This window comes from Notolepis coatsorum (assembly GCF_963971535.1).
Source record: "Notolepis coatsorum genome assembly, chromosome: 3".
Lineage (NCBI taxonomy): Eukaryota > Metazoa > Chordata > Actinopteri > Aulopiformes > Paralepididae > Notolepis > Notolepis coatsorum.
In genome coordinates this window covers 115,976,173-115,999,632 of record NC_140167.1, presented here as the reverse complement: position 1 = coordinate 115,999,632, position 23,460 = coordinate 115,976,173, and positions in this window count along the sequence as shown.

Below are 23,460 nucleotides of genomic sequence, written 5' to 3'. Positions count from 1 at the left end.
GTTTTCAATCAATCAATCAAAACCGTGGTCAGTCTGTGCGGAGAAACAAGGAAGAGCATGGTTGCCAGATCGCATTAACAATATCCGAACCGCCCATTATTATCAAAGGTTTGTCAGATGAAGGCAGACTCTCAAATCTGGCAACACTGATGCGTTGCATTGTGGGGGATCCCGGTTTGAAATTTGAATTGAAGCGCGTTACAGACAGAGCCTGCACCACGTCGTGAGCAACTGTTGCATCTTGTCCTCAGGTAATTGTGCAACACATATATTTTATTATTTATAAGTAATGCGTGCCGCTGATATAAATGAGTGCTGTTTAGTCTGTGTTTCAGTGAGTGTAGCGCAAGCTCACGTTAGCTACTAGGCTACATACACTGTAGCGCAAGCTCACGTTACTACTAGGCTACATACACTGCGTGCAAGCTCAAGTTAGCTACTAGGCTACATACACTGTAGCGCGAGCTCACGTTACTACTAGGCTACATACACTGTAGCGCGAGCTCACGTTACTACTAGGCTACATACACTGCGCGCGAGCTCACGTTACTACTAGGCTACATACACTGCGCGCAAGCTCACGTTACTACTAGGCTACATACACTGTAGCGCAAGCTCACATGCTACTAGGCTACATACACTGCTACAGGCAGAGCCTCACGTCGTCACCAACTGTTCTCATCTCAGGTAATTGTGCAACACATATATTTTATTATTTATAAGTAATGCGTGCTGCTGATATAAATGCTGTTTAGTCTGTGTTTCAGTGACTAGTCTACTGTAACGTTATTTGCTCGATATTATGAAACTGGTGGGATCTGTAAACTACAGTAGCACTACTGCTAGCAGGCCTAGACTGCAGAATACTGACGTTAGCTAACCAATGCATATCACGCAGATCTTTCATGGTTTAATTTAATTATAAAATATATAATTTCACAGCAAATACTGTTACAGTGCTGGATCTCAACAACGACATGAAAGCAGAAGACGGCTCAATAACAACTACCGGTATACTTCAAGTGGTCGTAAGTGATGTATAATTATTTTTATTGTGTGTGTGACTGTATATATAATATATACTTTTTAATCTGAGACATCATTTTCAAAGAGTCATCCTGTAAGTGTAATGCCTTCTCTCTCTCTCTAATGCCTTCTCTCTCCTCTCTCTCTCTCTCTCTCTCTCTCTCTCTCTCTTACTCTCTCTCTCTCTCTCTCTCTCTCTCCTCTCTCCTCTCTCTCTCTCTCTCTCTCTCTCTCTCTCTCTCCCAAGACGGTCAAGATCTACCAAGTCTAAGTGTAATGCCTCTCTCCTCTCTCTCTCTCTCTCTCTCTCTCTCTCTCTCTCTCTCTCTCTCTCTCTCTCTCTCTTTCTCTCTCTCTCTCTCTCTCTCTCTCTCTCTCTCTCTCTCCTCTCTCTCTCTCTCTCTCTCTCTCTCTCTCTCTCCTCTCTCTCTCCCAAGACGGTCAAGATCTACCAAGTCTTCAAGATCTTCAGTGCATGCTTGTAAGGAATGTATAAAATGTTTATTGTGTGTGTGTGTGTGTGTGTGTGACTGTGTATTAGAGCTGCCGCGGTATTGATATTTCCTTACCGCACAAATTGCGAAATATTTCCTACCGCCGCGGTTATTACCGCACAGTGCGCACAAAAAAAAAAAAACCTCGTTTGTCTCGTTGTGGGGATGCAGGCGGGGCCGCTTGTGTACACTGAAAGCTCGTGGGCATGTCCGAGGGCTTGCAGCAAGCCAGAGTTTAACACAGTTTCAATCAATCAATAACAACATAACCAGACTCTCGTTGTGTCTATTTTGCTAAAGCTAACGTTACCTCATTGTGTCTATTCTACCAAGCAACCCGGTTTAACGTTACCTCTCGTGTATATCTGCTGACGTTAGTATTAGGCTAATAACAACAAACTTAACACATCAGCGATCTTGTTGTGACACGAAACTTTCCGCTCTGTGGTAAATTGGGTTGATGTCGGTTTTGTTTCATCAATAAATGAGGCCGAATACCCAGTGAATCCATCCTTTCTGTTATTACACTTGGTACTGTCGCAAACAAATCCTGAATGAAATACAATCCTTAGCGAGGCAGTAAAGATGGCGGCTTTCTGTTTTTGTTCAGAGACTCCAATGGGTGACGCGTCTCTCTTCTGACCAATCAGTGGTCTGCAATGTTTCACATGACTTTTCTGGTACCACTTCTACCCAATAGGGTCGCTTGGAACCGAGTAGGGTATACCTGCAGAGCCGCAAGTCCAACGTCTGGGCGCTACTTTATTATTATAAAAAAAATCAGCGGTGATGCGGTATTCAGCCCAACTCTGCGGTGGGCGTGATGCAACAGCGATACCGCGGTAATGCGGTTATCGCGGCAGCTCTACTGTGTATATATATACTTTTCAATCTGGGACTTTCATTTCAACAGCTGGAAAGAGTCATCCTGTAAATGCCTATACTGACTGTTGAATGTCCTTACTTTTAGCTCTTCTGCAAAGAATTCTTACAAATCAAGAAGTGTTGATGGATGCTACAGTATATTGTATGTAGATGTGCATGACGTGGACTAAATTAGAGGTCCTAGATATGGAAGTTTGAAGATAGCGGTGTTTCAAGAGACTGGCTAGGCTACTGCAGGCTGTAGAGTGGTGAGTTAACTTGTTCCATGTGCCGCAAGTATGTCAAAAAGAAAAACAGAAACCACGTTTGTCATTGTCATGTTAACAGTTACTTCACAGTACAAATACGTGAGTCCCCTGTTGTGGTTGTGAGTCACCTTTATTAGCTTAACTCCGTAGCACTGTATATTCTCTCCCCACCGTATGTATCTTTTTTTCTACCACCCCCTCCTAATGTACAGTCTCCTCCCCATCATAATGTATATATTCTCTGTTAGGATCTATGGGTAACATTGATTACTGTATATTTGCATATCATATATGTCACAAATGTAACATTACTATATACCTGTAGTATGTCCCTACTATGCCATAAATGTCATGATGTCAATGTTGTGTAATGTCATAAATGTCACTATGAATTGAAAATGGGGGACCCTGATGATGTAAACAAGACGAAAGTCTTTCTCTGCTCTGCATCCCCTTAACAATTGTGTGTATTGAGCTGTACTGTATTGTACCCATTCTGCAATCTGTTAAATATTGATTGATTGATTGAACATTTTATTAACAGATTGCAGAATGGGTACAATACAGTACAGCTCAATACACACAATTGTTAAGGGGATGCAGACCAGAGAACTACTTTCATCTTGTTTACATCAGGGTCCCCCATTTTCAATTCCTCATAACATACACGACATACAGATAGACAGTACTGTCTGCTACATCTATACATTTATGACATGCCAGATTTACAAATACAGTATTGTTTGTGATACAAAAATAGTCTAAAAAAGAGAGTATATATACATTTGACGAAGAAACTGTACATTGGAGGAGGTGGGGTGGGGGGACTGTACATTGGAGGTGGTTGGGTAGGCGGGGTGGGGGGGGGGGGGACTGTACATTGGATTATCGACGAAACCTTACTTGGTCCCAAGAAGAGGGTCTCGTGTATTAAATAAAGTTTTCATTCATTCATTCACTCTGGATCTGGTAAATCCAGTAGCAATACACACAATTGTTAAGGGGATACAGACCAGAGAAAGATGTGTGTCTTGTTTACATCATCAGCGTCCCCCATTTTAAATTCATAGTGACATTTATGACATACACAACATACATGACATCATGACATTTATGACATAGGGACATACATGACTTACAGGTATATAGTACTGTTACATTTGTCACATATACGATATGCAAATATACAGTACTGTTACCCAGAGATCCTAACAGTAAATATATACATATGATGAGGAGGCGACTGTACATTAGGGGGGGGGGGGGGGGGGTAGGCTCCCTTAAAAGGAGAATTTCTTTTGCTTTAATCCCTGGAATCACTGGCCTTAGACTATCTACTAACGTATTCTCTATCTCTCTCTCTCTCTAGGTTCATGGCCACTAATGACTTCAGAGCTTCAGAAGGACAGTATGCTGGATGAGGAAGGTCTTGGCCATGCTGTGATGACTCCTAGAGGACAAGAACGGAGGTGCAGGACCTGGCTGTCAAATGGTTTGTAATGCTACAGTATATTGTATGTAGATGTGCATGACGTGGACTAAATTAGAGGTCCTAGATATGCTAAATAATATTGAGAATCACTGGCCTTAGACTATCTACTAACGTATTCTCAAGTTCAAGTTCAAGTTCTTTAATAGTTGTCATACAGAAGTACAGAATACTTTCATACAAAATGCTTCTTACTGTTACGCTCCAGAGACTGTGCTAGACAAGATAGTATCAAATAACATAATAACATAATATAGCATGAATTTAGAAGAAGAAAATGAGGTCACAGTTGTTCGGTATAGACATATGTACAATGTTCTGAGTTACCATATAATATACAATACACAACTATGCAGTGTACTAATGTACAGTACTATCTAGTGCAAAGCAGAAATGGGATGAGGTACAATTTTAGGTACAATTTACAGTAAGGTGTACGAGTTGTAGTGCAATCCTTCATCCATAAATATAAAGTGTGGGGAGTGGGTGCTACAGTGTGTTTGTTTAAAGTGGGTGTGTGCTATAAAGTGTGTGTAGTGGGTGCTACAGTGTGTTTGTTTAAAGTGAGTGTGTGCGTGTGGATGTGTGTGCTATGTGTGTTTGGTGGTTGTTGTTGTGTAGTGTTCATTCATTGTTCGTTTAGCAGCCTGATGGCCTGGGGATAGAAGCTACTTCTGAGTCTTTCTGTGCTCGCCCCGAGACTCCTGTATCGCTTGCCTGACGGCAGCAGTTCAAAGAGGCAGTTGTTCGGGTGGCTCGAGTCCTTAATAATTCTCTTAGCCTTCCCCTTGCAACGCTTGTAGTAAATGTTCTGGAGGGTGGGGAGCCCCCCTCCGATTGTGCGTTCGGCTGAACGTGTCACTCTTTGTAGTCTGCTTTGGTCTTTTGCAGTGCTATTCCCAAACCAGGAGGTGATGTTGCCGGTCAAGATGCTCTCTATTGTACATGAGTAGAAGTTCTTAAGGATCTTCTGGCTGACTTGGAACTTCCTTAGGCGCCTGAGGAAGTAGAGGCGTTGTCGTGCCTTCTTCACCACACTGTTAATGTGTATGGTCCATTTCAAGTCCTCGGATATGTGGGCTCCGAGGTACTTGAAGCTGTTGACTCTCTCAACCGGTGCCCCGTCGATGCTGAGGGGGCTGTAGTCCTTGACCCCCGACCTCCTGAAGTCCACAATCATCTCCTTTGTTTTGCTGACGTTCAGGGAGAGGCTGTTTTCCTGGCACCATCCCGCCAGGACCTTGACCTCTTCCAGGTAGGCCCTCTCGTCGTTGGCAGAGATCAGGCCCACCACCACTGTGTCGTCAGCAAATTTGACGATTGTATTGCTACTCCGCTGAGCCACACAGTCGTGTGTGTACAGGGAGTAGAGGAGGGGACTCAGAACACAGCCCTGGGGGGCCCCTATGTTGAGGGTGATGGATGAGGAGGTGCAGTTGCCTGCTCTCACCACCTGGGGTCTGCCAGTCAGGAAGTCCAAGACCCACTGGCAGAGGTCATAGCCCAAGCCCAGGTCCCTGAGCTTGGCTATGAGTATGGAGGGGACTATGGTATTGAATGCCGAGCTGTAGTCGATGAATAGCATTCTCACATAGTTCCCCTGCCTCTTGTCCAGGTGTGATGCTGCTGTGTGCAGCACATGGGATATGGCGTCCTCCGTGGACCTGTTGGGGCGGTATGCAAATTGCAGGGGGTCCATGTTGATGGGGAGGGAGGAGCAGATGTAGCCCTTTACTAGCTTCTCAAAGCACTTCATGGCTATGGAGGTGAGAGCTACAGGGCGGTAGTCGTTGAGGCAAGCAGGCTTGGATTTTTTGGGTACAGGGATAATAGTGGACTTCTTCAGGCAGGTGGGGATGACAGCCTGTTCTAAGGACAGGTTAAATATGTCAGTGAATACTGGGGCCAGTTGGTCGGCACAGACTTTTAGGACGCGGCCGGGGATGCCGTCCGGACCTGCTGCCTTCCTGATATTCACTTTTTTAAAGGTCCGCCTCACCTCATGCTCTGTTACCCTGAACACTGCGCCTCCATCAGCAGCCGACCCCCCCCCCCCCCATTGCCGAGGCTTGTGAGCTGGTGTTGTTATTACCAGCATCAAACCTCGCATAGAAGGTATTGAGGTCGTTTGCTAAGGAGATGTCACTGTTCAGTTTGAGGGAGGCGCCTTTGTAGTCTGTCATCGTTTTGAGCCCCTGCCACATAGCTCTAGAGTCAGCTTGTTCAAACTGGAGTTCAATTTTATCCCTGTAGCGTCGTTTGGCCTCTGTCACTGTCCTCCTTACGTTGTGTTGCGCCACCTTGTGATCGTTCATGTTGCCTGCCACTAGGCCGTCATTGTATGCTTTGGTGCGCTCTCTCAGAGCTTCACGGACGGATTTGTCTACCCAGGGTTTTTGATTTGGGTAAACTTTCATTTTGGTAGTGGGGATTGTTTCTTTCACCCTAGTACAGACATAGTCCAGCACTGTCTCCGTGTAGGCATTAATGTTATCTGTGTCGCGGAATACAATCCAGTCTGTGTTGTGAAACACTGACACTAGTGTATCCTCTGACGTCACATCCCATTTCTGCACCTCTCGCGAGACTACGGGAGTACTTTTAATTCTTTGTCTGTACTTTGGTGTAAGGAAAATGGATGCGTGATCTGACTTGCCAAAGCCACTATCAGAATGAGCCTTGTAGCCACCTTTAAATTGCGTGTAACAGTGATCTAGGATGTTACCGCCTCTGGTGTTGCAAGTCACATGCTGATAGAAGTCGGGCAATACCTTTCTCAGATTGGCGCTATTGAAATCTCCCAGAACCAAAATGGCGGCGTTAACGTTCGTCGCTTGTATATTGTTTACCTCGTCGTGGAGCCTGGAGAGCGCGGCGTTGTTGTTGGCTTGCGGTGGAATATACACTCCGACCAGGATGATCGCCGTTAACTCCCTCGGGAGGAAGAAAGGACGACACTTGATGGTTATATATTCCAGTTCTGGGGAGCAGTGATTGGATAATTCCTTCACATTCGTTGGATCACTCCAATTTTTGTTAAACATGAAGGCAATACCTCCACCACGTTGTTTACCGGACTCTGATTGTGTCCGATCCTTCCTATGGATAAAGAAATGATCCGCTGTTTGAATCGCGTGATCTGGAACCTCCGGCGTGAGCCACGTTTCGGTGAAGCAGAGAACGTTGCAGTCCCTAACGTCTCTTTGGTATTGAATCCTTGCTCGGATGTCATCCAGTTTATTGTCTATTGATTGTACATTGGCTAGCAATATACTGGGAAGTGGTGTACGGTGTCGTCTGGATCTCAGCCTGTTTCGGATCCCAGACCTTTTTCCTCGACGTCTTTTCCTGGGGTCTTGGAACAAAGGATCCGGTCCTAGTCTCCGGAGGATTTCTTCCGGCCATTGATGTGGTTCGGAAAGTTGATCCAGCGAGTAATCCAGTTGGTAAGTTTCCCGTAATCCAATGTCAATGATTGACTGACGGTCATACACATATAATGCACCAACAGTTGGTGCAAATAAAACTCCTAATACTATAAAAATTAACAAAATAAAGCACAGTCTCGTCGGAGCGATCAGAAAGGCAGCCATCACAGCAGCGCCAGGTCCTGCTATTCTCGCTCTCTCTCTCTAGGTTCATGACCACTAATGACTTCAGAGCTTCAGAAGGACAGTATGCTGGATGAGGAAGGTCTTGGCCATGCTGCGATGGCTCCTAGAGGACAAGAACGGAGGTGCAGGACCTGGCTGTCAAATGGTTTGTAATGCTACAGTATAAATTATTGTATTACCCATCACACTCACCATCAATGACTCCACCATCACCCCCTCCCCCCTAGTCCGCAACATCTGTGTCATCCTCGACCCCACCCTCTCATTTGACCCCCATGTCCGCTCCATTGTCAAAACTTCATATTTTCACCTCCGCAACATTGCCAAAATCCGTCACTGCCTCTACCCCCTGCTGCTGAATCCCTCATACACACCTTCATCTCCTCCCTCCTGGACTACTGTAACTCCCTCCTCACTGGCATCACCTCCCGCTCCCTCCATAAACTGCAGATGGTCCAAAACTCATCCGCCCGCCTCCTCACTAACACCCGGTCCCGCGAACACATCACTCCTGTCCTCCACTCCCTCCACTGGCTCCCGATCAAGGAACGCATTAACTTCAAAACACTACTCCTCAGTTTCAAAGCCCTCCATAGCCTGGCCTCACCCTGGTTTCAAACTTTTTACACCAAGTACCACCTGAGAACGTAGCTGGCTCTCCAAGTACCACCATATGACCGACGTTAAAATACAGTATTCAGCCATGCACAGTTCACGCAGGAGGCAAATGTATTCCTAATACCATTATTTTGTTACAAAGACTTAAGTTCCTGCATTCTGGTGCAGGAATGTTTGAATTTTTACCATTTAAATTCCAGTGTTTGTGATGGGCATCACAAAGTATTGTATATAATTTTTTTTTTAAAACACACATATTCAATACATTTTGAATTGTAACCCTTTAAATGCCAGTTTGTGTGATGGCATCACAAATTATTGTTAAAAATTATTATTATTGTTGTTGTGGTATGGAAGCAAATGAGTGACAGAAGTATTTGAATTTTATCAGACACCGAATTTATAGCATTGAAAATAATTACTTTGAAAACACGTATCTGAATTGAATTTATAGCATTGAAAATAATTACTTTGAAAACATGTATCTGAATTTTTTCAGACACCGAATTTATAGCATTGAAAATAATTACTTTGAAAACATGTATCTGTTTTTTTTCAGACACCGAATTTATAGCATTGAAAAGAATTACTTTGAAAATCATGTATCTGAATTTTTTTGCTCCGAATTTTCCTTATGTGAAATAAAAATTCAGTGTTTAAAATTCAATGTAAAAAATTCGAATGCATAATAAAATTCAATGTAAAAAATTCGATGCATAATTGTGGTGTATAAAATTTAATGTACAAAATTCGATGCATAATTGCGGTGTATAAAATTCTATATAAAAAATTCGATGCATAATTGCGGTGTATAAAATTCAATGTAAAAAACCATCATCCGGGCTGCGTGAATCCTTTCAGCAACTGGCTTGTCCTTCCGCGTTCCCGTTTGGCGCTCTGATTGGCCAGGTCATGTGACATGAGCGCCGTGGGACGGCAAGTTTTTGCAGGGTTAAGCTTAGGCACTCTTTCGAAGTTGGTTAAGGTTAGAGTTTGTCTTAGAGCGTGACGGCAAGTTCTTTCGACGGTTAAGCTTAGGCACTCTTTTGAAGTTGGTTAAGGTTAGAGTTTGTCTTAGAGCATGGCGATAGAACGCCAGGTAGTTTGCAGGCTGTTCGACGCGGAAATGGGCAAACACGCTATTGGGCGCACATGTCACATGACCTGGCCAATCAGAGCGCCAAATGGGAACGCGGAAGGACAAGCCAGTTGCCGAAAGGATACACTCATCCGGGCTGCGTGTATACCAAACCAAGCCGCATTTCTCGGAGACGCTCTCTGATTGGCACTGACTGACTCTCTCTGATTGGCCACTGACGCGTTTGCCCAATCCGTGACGAGCTGTGTCTTTGCCCATTTCCACGTCAAACAGCCTGCAAACTACCTGCCGTTCTATCGCCATGCTCTAAGACAAACTCTAACCTTAACCAACTTCGAAAGAGTGCCTAAGCTTAACCGTCTAAAGAACTTGCCGTCACGCACTAAGACAAACTCTAACCTTAACTAACTTCGAAGAGTGCCTAAGCTTAACCAGTGTAAAAACAGGCATCGGCCAATCAGAGAGCGTCTCCGAGAAATGCGGCTTGGTTTGGTATTCACGCATCCGGGCTACCCAGACAGGATAAGCAATCGAGCCTGGATGCAATCGAACTGACTTCTGGCCTATCACTGCACGGCTTTGTCAGTCATGTGATCACACCAACCCGGGAGAAAGATGGCGGTATATACATACGGTGGGGAGAGAAATATACATACGGTGGGGAGAGAATATATACATACGGTGGGGAGGAGACTGTACATTAGGAGGGGGTGGGAGAGAAATATACATACAGTGGGGAGAGAATATATACATACGGTGGGGAGGAGACTACATTAGGAGGGGGTGGGTGGGAGAGAAATATACATATGGTGGGGAGAGAATATATACATACGGTGGGGAGGAGACTGTACATTAGGAGGGGGTGGGTGGGAGAGAAATATACATACGGTGGGGAGAGAATATATACATATGATGGGGAGAGAATATATACATACGGTGGGGAGGAGACTGTACATTAGGAGGGGGTGGGAGAGAAATATACATACAGTGGGGAGAGAATATATACATACGGTGGGGAGGAGACTACATTAGGAGGGGGTGGGTGGGAGAGAAATATACATATGGTGGGGAGAGAATATATACATACGGTGGGGAGGAGACTGTACATTAGGAGGGGGTGGGTGGGAGAGAAATATACATACGGTGGGGAGAGAATATATACATATGATGGGGAGAGAATATATACATACGGTGGGGAGGAGACTGTACATTAGGAGGGGGTGGGTGGGAGAGAAATATACATACGGTGGGGAGAGAATATATACATATGATGGAGAGAATATATACATACGGTGGGGAGGAGACTGTACATTAGGAGGGGGTGGGTGGGAGAGAAATATACATATAATAGACAGTCTTTTCCCCACCGTATGTATATATTCTCTCCCCACCATATGTATATTTCTCTCCCACCCACCCCCTCCTAATGTACAGTCTCCTTTCCACCGTATGTATATATTCTCTCCCCACCATATGTATATTTCTCTCCCACCCCCTCCTAATGTACAGTCTTCTCCCCACCGTATGTATATATTCTCTCCCACCCCCTCCCAATGTACAGTCTCCTCCCCACCGTATGTATATATTCTCTCCCCACCATATGTATATTTCTCTCCCACCCGCTCCTAATATACAGTCTCCTCCCCACCGTATGTATATATTCTCTCCCCACCGTATGTATATTTCTCTCCCACCCACCCCCTCCTAATGTACAGTCTCCTCCCCACCGTATGTATATATTCTCTCCCACCCCCTCCTAATGTACAGTCTCCTCCCCACCGTATGTATATATTCTCTCCCCACCGTATGTATATTTCTCTCCCACCCACCCCCTCCTAATGTACAGTCTCCTCCCCACCGTATGTATATTCTCTCCCCAACGTATGTATATATACCGCCATCTTTCTCCCGGGTTGGTGTGATCACATGACTGACAAAGCCGTGCAGTGATAGGCCAGAAGTCAATTCGATTGCATCCAGGCTCGATTGCTTATCCTGTCTGGGTAGCCCGGATGATGGTTTTTTACATCGAATTTTATACACCGCAATTATGCATAGAATTTTTTACATTGAATTTTATACACCGCAATTATGCATCGAATTCTTTACATTGAATTTTATACACCGCAATTATGCATCGAATTTTTTACATTGAATTTTATTATGCATTCGAATTTTTTACATTGAATTATTATTTCACATAGGTAAATTTGGAGCAAAAAATTCAGATACATGATTTTCAAAGTAATTATTTTCAATGCTATAAATTCGGTGTCTGAAAAAATTCAGGTACGTGTTTTCAAAGTAATTATTTTCAATGCTATAAATTCGGTGTCTGAAAAAATTCAGATACATGTTTTCAAAGTAATTATTTTCAATGCTATAAATTCGGTGTCTGATAAAATTCAAAAATCAGATACATGTTTTCAAAGTAATTATTTTCAATGCTATAAATTCGGTGTCTGATCAAATTCAAATACTTCTGTCACTCATTTGCTTCCATACTGTGGCTCTTGTTGTATTTTGTTATCTTGCTTTCCTTCTCTCTCTTCTCTCTCTCTCTTTTCTCTCTCTCTTTTCTCTCTCTCCATCTCTCTCTCTATCTCATCCTCTTCTCTTCTGTCTTCGTTCTGTCGTTGAATTTGTGGTTTGTTCTTTTTATTTGCCTTTTTCACTTTTCGTGTGGGGCAGTAGTTCGGTGAGTGGAAGTCCCGTCCCCTCCACGTCGGGGACCAGCACGCCTCGCCGGGGCCGACGACAGCTCCCCCAGACCCCCGCCACGCCCCCACGTCACCTATTCCCCCGTGCTGCCACGTCACCTATTCCCCCGTGGTCCGTAAGGCTATGCCCACGCCTCCCGGCCCGGCCCCCTGGCGCTTTTCTCCGGAGCCCCCCCCCCAGGGCCAGGGGCCTCCCCATGCCGGTCCCCTGCCACCCCACCATGGCTCACCCCGTCAGGGCCGCCACCCGCCACCTCGCTGGGGTGACACGGGAGGAGGGGGGGCTCCATGGAGGGCGACAGTTGCTTCTACAACCAGGACTACCAGGACTACAAGCCAGGCCACGAGCCGCCCGCCTATGAGCAGAGCCCCGCATAACATTGGGGTCTTGTGCTTGGCACTCCGAGCATGGCACTAACACTGTTAGGGGTTTGATTCCTGCTGGGGCCACCCGTTGTGAAAGATGTATGCAGTCATTCCAAAGCAGTAATAGAGCTGTGCTATAGAGATGCTGTCATTCATTCATAACCAAACCAAAAGACAACGTCTTTTTTGGTTATAAACAACGTCTTACTAAATGCAGGCTTTCATTTACAACTGAACGGCCATATCACTTGGTTTTTGTATTAATTCTCCTAAAAAATCTTGCTAAGCTAGACTAACATGGAAGTTTAAGTGAAAGTACACACTTGAGTAAAAGTCAAAGTTTCTACTTTTAAATGTACTTAAGTAGTAAACAGTGAACTTTTTTTCTGACTGTCTATATTCTTCTGCTAGCAGGTGTTTAATCAAAGATCCCCTGTGGGAGAAGCTGTTGCAGGGGAACAATGGGTTAATTTCATTGGAGGCTTTATCGTTGGGTTCAGAGAGGAGGATGTGATATTTTTTGTTAATAAATGTTTAAATATCTATTCAAGTTGTCATTTTTAACTGGAAAAAGTAGCATGTATGAGGGTAATTGTTACTTTACTTGATATTTGAGTTTCACTGCAGAATGATGTATATTGTGTACAATGTGAACATACACTGAGAATATATTTCAGTGAGGTAGGAGACAGCATGTAAACTTCTGAATTTTTCAATGAGGGACATGCCAATACTGAATTGGTAAAGGGAAGGGTCCTTAAATATGTGGCATTGTATTACTAATCAACCATTTCCTACTGTATTTCCGATAATCTACGGTCATAGGCAGATAGTGGAGTAGCTCTGGCAGAATACTGGGTACACAGTAAATTCCGCTGACTCAAACTGAGTACATTTCACTCAAACTGAGTAAAATGTCTTTACTCAGTTTGAGTCAAATGTACTCTGCGGAATTTACTGTGTAGTACCAGTATTGCATTGGCAGTGTCGGCTAGGCTTCGGGCAACCAAACCTGGCCCAGTGTGTGTGGGTCGCATCTGGGCTGCTTTAGGCAACCGGACGTTCACCGCTTCCGGCAACCCCGGACATGGCCCAGTGTACTCGGGCCGGAATCGGCCAGTCAGTCATTGCCGCCTACTGGGCCGATTCCGCCAATTCCGGACATTCACCGCTTCCGGCAACCCCGGACCTGGCCCAGTGTACTCTGGCCGGAATCGGCCAGTCAGTCATTGCCGCCTACTTGGCCGACTCTGGCAACCGGACTTGGGCCGATTAATTTCTTCCGGCCTGCCGGATACAGGCCATTAATGGGCCGGAACTTTTTGGCCACCTGGGCATATCCAACATATGTGTAAAGAAACAACATATTCCAGTTAACGGTATATTTTTTTAATGATTCGTTACGGCGTAGTCAATACTTCCATTTGTATAAATTGCGTTAAGCGGCTGAGGAGGCTGAGGAGCTTGGCGCGGCTCATGCGCATGCGCGGCGTAAGCGATAACTGCCGGCGATAAGGGGGCGTGCTAGCGTAGGGTCACGTGGGCTTAGTGGCCAATCAGAGGAACCCGGAAACCCAACTGCGTTGTAGAAAGCATAAACGCTGCCGGGCCGACTCACCTCATGGCGTCGGCCGGGCGGGATACCATTCCAACATGCCAGAGGCAAAGGACTGATGCCACCTGCTTCACAAGCACGGAGCACCAGTGGTGGTTGCAACAAAAAACGACTACTAGTGAAGCACTGCCTCACTAGTAGGAATGCAGCAACCTCCACTGTGGTGTGCACCCATGAAGGGGTAAATTAATAAATGAACTAAAACTCCACCAACACACTGCAGAATGGGCTAGCCCATACACACAATGTTAAGGGGATGCAGACCAGAGAAAAACCAGTCCCGCACACAATTCATAGATTCACAAAAAGCACACCAGCCCTAGGCCTCAGCCCATCCACCCATGAAAAGGTAAACAAGCCCCTGTCAAAACTCCCAACAGTAGACACCGATTGACCGTCAGCATGAATGGTTAACACTTTCAGAGCCGGCCGTGTTTTCCTTTTTACCCCCTTGAATGCCCATCAACCACTTCAATGTTAGCGTTAATATCGCCTAATCTATGTTTTAAATGTGTCTAATCTGCCCGTCGCTTATCAATGACTCATTTTCCAGTCAACATTGTCGAAGCGGATTGTTTTTTTATCGGTTCATTTCCGTTTTATAGCATTTTGAAAAGCCCTCATTTTCACGGAAAATAAAAAGATTCCGTGATAAACGCCCTGTACTGGAATATTCTAGAACGTTGTCATTTTTCGGCCTATTTATGAATCATTTTCAAATAAACGCTAGATTTTCGATAGTATATGTGTACGTATGCACGCGATTCTCTTAGTTCCTGATAGCTCGCACAGCCAAACAGCCATATCAAACATAGGGGAAAAGCTTATATCTCCGTGAAAACAGGTCTGATTATCCTAAGACTGGTAAAATAGATTCCTTACCTGAGATCAGATGGTATCCAAAAAGATTATTCCAATTCCTGATCGCCATTCTAAAAATCTATCCTTTTATTGATCCAATGCTACGTACTGTAAAGACATATTACACACTGTTCTGATGGTCCACAATGACTCCGAGCGGCTCGGGGTACATGCGTGAGAAGTAAAATGTGGATTCCAGAGTTTTTTTTTCTCATCCATTTTCATTGAGTCCATTCCAAAAGGATGCATTACCATCTGGGAGACGATAGGGGGCGCTTTTTCACATCTGAGCGCCTGGTGGGGCTGGTTTCCCAACGGTAGACTCGGTTGATGAAATATGAATTCAGATTGCTAATAAAAACAATGTCACGCTAATTATCGTGCTGGGCATTCAGGGGGCAGGCTGCTAACATGTGTTATGTCGTGGCTGGCATTCAAAGTGTTAAGAGGAGGGAAGACTTTTTAAAAAGACAGCCCTCGGCAGGGAATCAAAGGAACAGTGACCCAGCATCGTAGCATTAGCCACGCGCTCCAGGATAGCTGGGAAAAGGACAACGTTTACCCAGATATCCTGCCCCTTGCGCCAATGCACAACTCGGTTGTCTCACAGGACAACGAGCAATATCACAAATGCCAGCATTGATGCCTGGTGGCGCAGGCCCTACCTGTGCGCGACCTAGCCCGACAGCTAGCCGCCGCGCGACGTCCCTCGATCCGCTTTCAGAAGACGAGAAAACCCCAGGACAGGCCCGATGCGCTGTTAGAATGTGCCGAGAAGATTCCAGGGGCTAGTCAAGTCAAGTCAAGAGTTTTAATTGTCACGGCATACAGGTATACAATGAAATGCGGGTGGTCTTGCCCGCAACGATGTGCAATACAGTGGTACATATAATAGAATCAAAAGAAGAAAACACCATTGTGCAGTAACAGGTAACAGGTAACATGGAGTGACATCTCGGTATCTGTACATAGTTATTTACAGAGCATATGGGACATGCTAGTTAGCTTTGGTAGTGCAATACACTGTTCCTGTTGGCAAATCTCCTGTTCCTGTTGGCAAAGCTGGCAAATCTCCGGCGAAAACCCAACATTGTTCAATTTCCTTCTGCATTTCATAACTATTAGTTCATGGAGTGCACTGCAGCGTCCATGATGGAAACAAAAAAAAGGAAGGGTGAGTGTGACCATGTCCAGTGTCTTATAGGGGGACACTGGGGCGGGGCCTGGTCAAGTGCATGGGTGCATTGTTTTCGTTAATGAAGTACAGTAGGTACTGGAGATAAAGATATATCTCAATATGGCGAAGAGCGAGACACGATGCCAGTAATGCTATATAACTGCACCGCCACTGCTGCCTAACTAACATTGAAAACAGTATATATAAAACAGTATCTGTAAAAAAAAAAAAAAAAAAAAGGTAATTTATATAATATAGTATTTTTTTTGTTTATGTATGCACTGGTATCGGATCAGTATCGGTATCGGCCGATACCCAAAGCTTAGGTATCGGAATCGGATCGGGAAGGAAAAAATGGTATCGGAACATCTCTAATAACGACCAACCACCTCAAACTGAAACTAAGCAAAACAGAATTGCTTCACCTGCCGGCCAAATCCTCCCCCCTGAACGACCTTTCCATCACAGTGGAGAATGTATCTGTGGCCGTGTCCCCGACCGCCAAGAACCTTGGTGTTGTCCTTGACGACCAGTTGAACTTTTCTGCTCACATCGCAGCAACAACCAGAACCTGCAGATTCCTCCTGAGCAACGTCAGAAGGATCTGCCCCTTCCTGACAAAAGAAGCCACCCAACTCCTCGTCCAATAAACATCTCCCGCCTCGACTACTACAATGCACTGCTTGCTGGCCTTCCGACCACTGCCACAAGCCTCTTCAACCCATTCAGAATGCAGCCGCCCGCCTGATCTCAAACCTACTGAAGTCAGCCCATGTTACCCCACTTCTTAGAGACCTGCACTGGCTCTCCATCGCCGCACGAATCCGCTTCAAAGCCCTCGACCTGGCATATCGTGTGGCGAAGGGAACGGCTCCCGCCTACCTCCGGTCAATGGTCTCTAACTACACACCCTCAAGACCCCTACGCTCTGCATCTTCTGGCCACCTCAGACCTACTCCTATCCGAGCTCCGGGAGGGTCATCAAAGAGAAGTTGCCTATTCTCGGTCCTTGCCCCACAATGGTGGAACGAACTTCCCACCACAGTTAGGACAGCTGAAACCCGTCCAATATTTCACCATTGACTAAAGACGCACTTCTTCAATCATTATCTGAAATAAAAAAAATAAAAATAAACTCTAACCCTAACTAACCTTACTGTCATGCACTTGTCCTAATATACTAACCTACAGTACACTGTAGCACTCAACACTTTGATGAACATTGTTACTCAGCTGATAGAGTTGTACCCTTCCTGCTGTCTTGTTGTACAAAAAGTCGCTTTGGATAAAAGTGTCAGCTAAATGACAAAATGTTAATGTAAGATAAGAAGACCTCAAGGAACATCACAGAAAGATTCATGATGTGAAAAACCATATACTTTTGGAGATCAGGTTTGTGGTTGTTACGTTTTACGAGGTCAAAATAGGTAATTATATACAGTGAGGCGTAACCAAATTAAATACCAATATAAAGACAAAAGAGTCTTGATTACACATGAATACAATTTGGATCCACAAGAATCTCAGATTTCCAGTAATACCCAATTTATGCAATTCCAAGACTGTTTAGCGACCCCAGTATGTAGAAATATTCAAATACACCATTTTAAGAATAGGTGGAAATAACACATTTATACTAAACGTCATGGTTTTTGCTATGCTAGCTTTAAAACTGAGCCCCCAGGTCTCTGAGGGTTAATGGATCTGCTATACAGTATGTAGAATAGGTGGAATATAATTAACCTCACACCACAGGGTTGAGAATTAATTCTGGGGATCGACTCCAAATTCATTTTAGTTTACCTAAAAATAACCAACTCCACAAAAGAGCTCAGACTCTGGGAGTTCAACGATTCAACTGAGCTCGAGGGAGACAATTGGACAACTTGAGTCAGCTAATCGTAGGGAATGGGGAGAGAGAGAGGGAGTGAAAGGGAAGAAAAATGAATACAGGGGTTGGGAAAGGAGAGAGCGAGAAGAGAGAAAAAAAAAAGAGGGAATCAGACAGCTTAAGCTAGCTAATGAGGTCATGGGGGGAAGAAGGGAGGTAGAGAGAGGGTCTTAGGTGATTGGAGGAGACGAGGAGGAGGAGAAGAGGATGAGGAGGAGGGGGGATAGAGGGAAGATGATGGAAAAAATAGGTAAAAGGAGAAAGGAAAAGGTGAGGATCGATACAGATGCAGACGGGGGCGTGCGGGGTCACAGGGGCTCCCTGGGAGTTCGTAGCCTTCGTAGGAAATCAAAGGAGCCCCACAGCGTCCAATCAACATGATCTATTTCGCCGCAGGGGGTGGGACATGAGATGAGAGAGAGAAAGTGGAGACCAGGGTTGTATGTTAGTGGTTAGAGGTCATAAAGACTGCAAACAGGCAATATGTCTACCTGCCTGTCTGTCCATCTGCGCGGTGATTGATTGATTGAACATTTTATTACAGATTGCAGAATGGGTACAATACAGTACGGCTCAATACACACAATTGTTAAGGGGATGCAGACCAGAGAAAGACTTTCGTCTTGTTTACATCAGGATCCCCCATTTTGAATTCATAATGAATTGTAAGTAAGGGTGCAATTAGCACTGTGCAATCCATTCTTTGTGGATCCCGCCCTCTGTCTTTATTCAAAAGAGTCTTGATTATAGTCATAGACAGAAATCCATTTGTTGTGTGCATTGTATTTCAGCCTGTACTGGCTGCCGCGGTTACCGCATTATCGCGGTATCGCTATCAAGTCATGCTCACCGCAGAGTCAAGCTCATTACCGCATCACCGGCTGTGTTCAAAAAAAATTATAATAATAATAATAATTATAATTGTGTATAGATTATTTTCTTCACGCCATGTGTACGAAAGTTTCCACTTGCAGTTGCGCAATTAACATTCTGATCGAACCCCAGAACGTGCTACGGAGAGTTTTCTGCAAAAAACATGAATCTCGTAGCAAAACCCCATCGAAGGGCATTCGGATGTTGTAAATGCTGCCGTTTTGATCCCGAAAGAAGACGGAGTGGTCACGGTTAGCGAGGACAGGTAAGTTCTGGTTCTTTTCAGGAGCAGTAGATATGCCATATTGTGTGTGTGTGTGTGTGTGTGTGTGTGTGTGTGTGTGTGTGTATGTGTGTGTGTGTGTGTGTGTGTGTGTGTGTGTGTGTGTGTGTCAAGTCAAGTCAAGTCAAGAGTTTTAATTGTCACGGCATACAGGTATACAATGAAATGCGGCTGGTCTTGCCCGCGACGATGTGCAATACAGTGGTACAACATATAATAGAGTCCAATAAAAATACAGTGGTACAGCATATAATAGAATCCAATAAAAAACAACAGTGCAATAAACAGGTACATGGTGTGCCATCACGGTATCTGTACATAGTATTTACAGAGCATATAGGACATGCTAGGTAGCTTTAGTAGTGCAATACACTGTTCCTGATGTTATACTAATTTAAGTGGCCTTTCCTCTGGCCATAAGTGTGCGTGTGTGCGGCATGAGTGTTAAAGTGGCTGCTAGTGTGTGAGCATGCTCAGCGTGCGTGTCGTGTATGTGCTAGTGTGTGCTTGTGTGTGGATAGTTCAGTTTCTGTGTCTCTCAATGTTCATTGTTCAAGGCTCTGATGGCCTGGGGGAAGAAGCTTAGCCTAAGCCTCTCCGTCCTAGTAGCTGGGGTTCGCAGGCGTCTGCCTGACCTAAGCAGCTGGAACAGGCTGTTATTGGGGTGGTGGGGGTCTTTCATTATCCTGCAGGCTCTGGATTTGCACCTCTTGTTGTATAGAGCCTGCAGGGGAGGTAGCGCAATACCCGTGTGTGTGCGTGTGTGTGTGTGTGTGTGTGTGTGTGTGTGTGTGTGTGTGTGTGTGTGTGTGTGTGTGTGTGTGTGTGGACTGGACTGAACACTCACTCAACATGGGACATCATATTCCATACCATGCGGAGGGGCGGCCTGGGTGTTCCCAACTTTGAATGGACGTACATTGCCACAAGACTCAGTCATCTTCTCAACATGCTGAACAGTGACGACTAGCACGTCAGAGAGCAGGCCAGAGCCTCTCTGTTCTTATACCTGCAGAGACGCAAGATCCCCCTGGTGTCTGGGTCGGATCCAAACTTCCTGGGTTACAAGAAGAAACCAAGTGGAAAGCTGGAGAGCCGCGTCCCCGGATTCGGGGTGTGGTCTTACTGGCCAGACCTGAATGACCTACAGCAGGGCTATTCAACTAAATTGTTCAGGGGGCCACATTGTCAGAAACCCAAGGGGCCAGGGGCCGGACTGCCACGGCGCCTCCCCGTGCTATGAATATATGTACACTTGACACAACACGCAACCACATTTTCACAACTTTTATTTAACTACATTGCAAAAGTAGTATACTTTTCAAAAAAAGTGCTTCATTTATGTGCCACATCTGCAACATCTCCTGCAGAAAGTGCTTCATTTATGACTGTGCAACAACTGCAACATCTCCTCTTCAACATTTCAATATAAAAATAAAATAAAAAACAAACAAGTGCATGATGTGCATCTGAACATTCTAACATCAACACTTGAACAAAAAAACACATTTATAGTGCAGCTGAGCTTATGAAAAAGTGCTTCATGTCTGTGCAACAACAGCAAATCACAGCATCTTATTAGCACTTATTGTCCACTCTTAACTCTCAAACATCAGGGGGGTGGGGGGCAGACAGGCCTAGCTTACATACACACATCTAATGAGAGCGATTGCACTTCTTTGACTGGGCAATGGCAGAGAAAGAGGGTTCATAGGAAGTGAGGGCTACCCGCAAACAGTGATGCAAATGCTCATTTGTCAAGGAGGCACGTTGCTTGTTTTAATGGCATTCATGTGAGAGAAACTGGATTCACAGGTGTATGTTGAGCCAAACATTGTTAGCACAGATATTGCCAGCGTTTTTATTTTGGGGAATGTCTTGACATGAATACACGTTATCCAAAATGTTGTGGTGGATTCATTCTCAAGTGCCTGCTTCAGAGCAGATGATGCTTGCATGTCAATTATTTCAAGTTGCAGGAGACCTTCATCAATGTGAAGTGATGCAAGGAACTCTTGTCCTTTTGTGGAAATAGCAGCTACATTGGCAAATGGGTTGCTCACAAAATACATCAATTCTCTGGACATGTCAAATTCATCAAATCGACTTGCAAAGTTTTCCCTCAATTTATCAATGAAATCTGTCATTAATTGAGTGACTTTTGGCTCAATTGTGCGTGTTAACGTTGACATAAAAAAAAAATATATATATAAATATACTATCATGTAATCTTTGGCGGGCCGGTCAGAATCATCCCGCGGGCCGGATCTGGCCCGCGGGCCGCCAGTTGAATAGCCCTGACCTACAGTGTATGCGGCTGGTCCAACATGGCCCTGGAGTGGGTGGGGCCAGACTCAGACACTGTTAATGTTTCTGAGGAGATCATCTCTGACCCTACCATCTCCATGAAGGCCACCATTGACATCTGTGGAACATGGCATGAACTGCCACTTACCAACAGTGTTGTGCTAGTTACTGAAAAATAGTAACTCAGTTACTTTACTAGTTACTTCATTTCAAAGTAACTTCGTTACTGTACTAGTTACTTACACCCAAAAGTAATGAGTTACTGTGAAAAGTAACTATTTAGTTATTTAAAAAAAAGATTAAAAAAAAAAGATTGCTCCCGAGTCCCATGCCCTATAGTACTCAAAATCGGTTGATCAACTTGACAGTTTCCATTCACATCACCGAACTCTGCTAAGCAATGTGGTCTAGATACAAACACAAATCTGACACAAACAAATGTTGTCCCGAGTCATATAATAAGAAGTGCGCCGGTTGAAGGAACAGCCTTGATGTCGCCGCAGCGTTTCATTATAACCATTATAATTCAAGGGTACTACGACTATGCTTGCACCTCATGGTACCAAAGCACCTCAAAGGCGCTTAAAACAAAATTACAAACATCACAAAACAAACTGGTCAGACTACTACTTGACCTGAACCCCAGAACCCACCTCACCCCTGCCCACTTTGACAACCTAGGATGGCTTAGAGTAGACGACAGAGTACAGCAACTTGCAATGGGCCTGGTCTACAAGATACACTATACGACCGGGGTACCCATGTACATGTCAAAATACTTCCCAAAGGTCAGTGAATACCACAACCACTACACCAGAGGAAGCTCAACAAATCATGTAAAACCCAGATTCGGCTCAAACAAGGGACTAAACACGTTTCGCAATTATGCCACAACAATGTGGAACGCCCTACCCAAAGCTAGCGGTAACAGTACTGTATATTTGAATACCGTTTATGTCACAAATGTATCAGTACTAAATACCTATATGTCCCTATGCCATAAATGTCATGTATGTTGTGTATGTCATAAATGTCTATATGCATTGAAAATGGGGGACCCTGATGGAAACAAGACAAACGTCTTTCTCTGGTCTGCATCCCCTTAACAATTGTATGTATTGAGCCGTACTGTATTGTACCCATTCTGCAATCTGTTAAATAAAGTTTTCATTCATTCATTCATTCACCATCTTGCAAGTTGCAACGTTGTTTAAGATATCAATCAAAGCATTGCAACGTTAGAATAGTTAGGATATCAATTGTGCATGAAAGGACTATATTTATATTGTTTGGTTAGTATTATATGAGATTCCCTGGCAGATTTCGTACAGTCAAAATCCGTTGATCAACTTGAGTTTCACTCACCAAAGTCTGCGGTGGTTGAGATGTAGTAACGTTACGTTAGTCCAGTTGACTCCAGCAGCGCCTCAAACATGTTCTTTATCTCGTTTCCATGTTGTATATTAATTATCTCTCCAAGTAGTTGCTAAATGGTTTGTTAGTTTGTTACTGCATTCTTTGTATGTAGATTCATAGCGAGCGTTTGTTTTGTTTACAATAGAGAGGGTCTATTTCTTTCCGTAGCCGCATTTCTTGCGCACTTCTGATTGGCCAGTGGCCAGACTCGCCTCGTATCTACGCGGGTGGGGATGAGGATAATAATAATAATAATAATCACTACCGCTCGCTATCAATCTACGCCGTATATAACGCAAATAACGCAGTGACGAACCATTCAGTAACGTAAGTAGCGTTACTGAATTTCAAAAGTAATGCGTTAGAGTACTAGTTGCGGCAAAAAGTAACTTCGTTTCTGTAACGCGTTACTTTGTAACGCGTTAGTCCCAACACTGTCTGTATGTCATGTATGTCATATATGTCCTGATGAATTGAA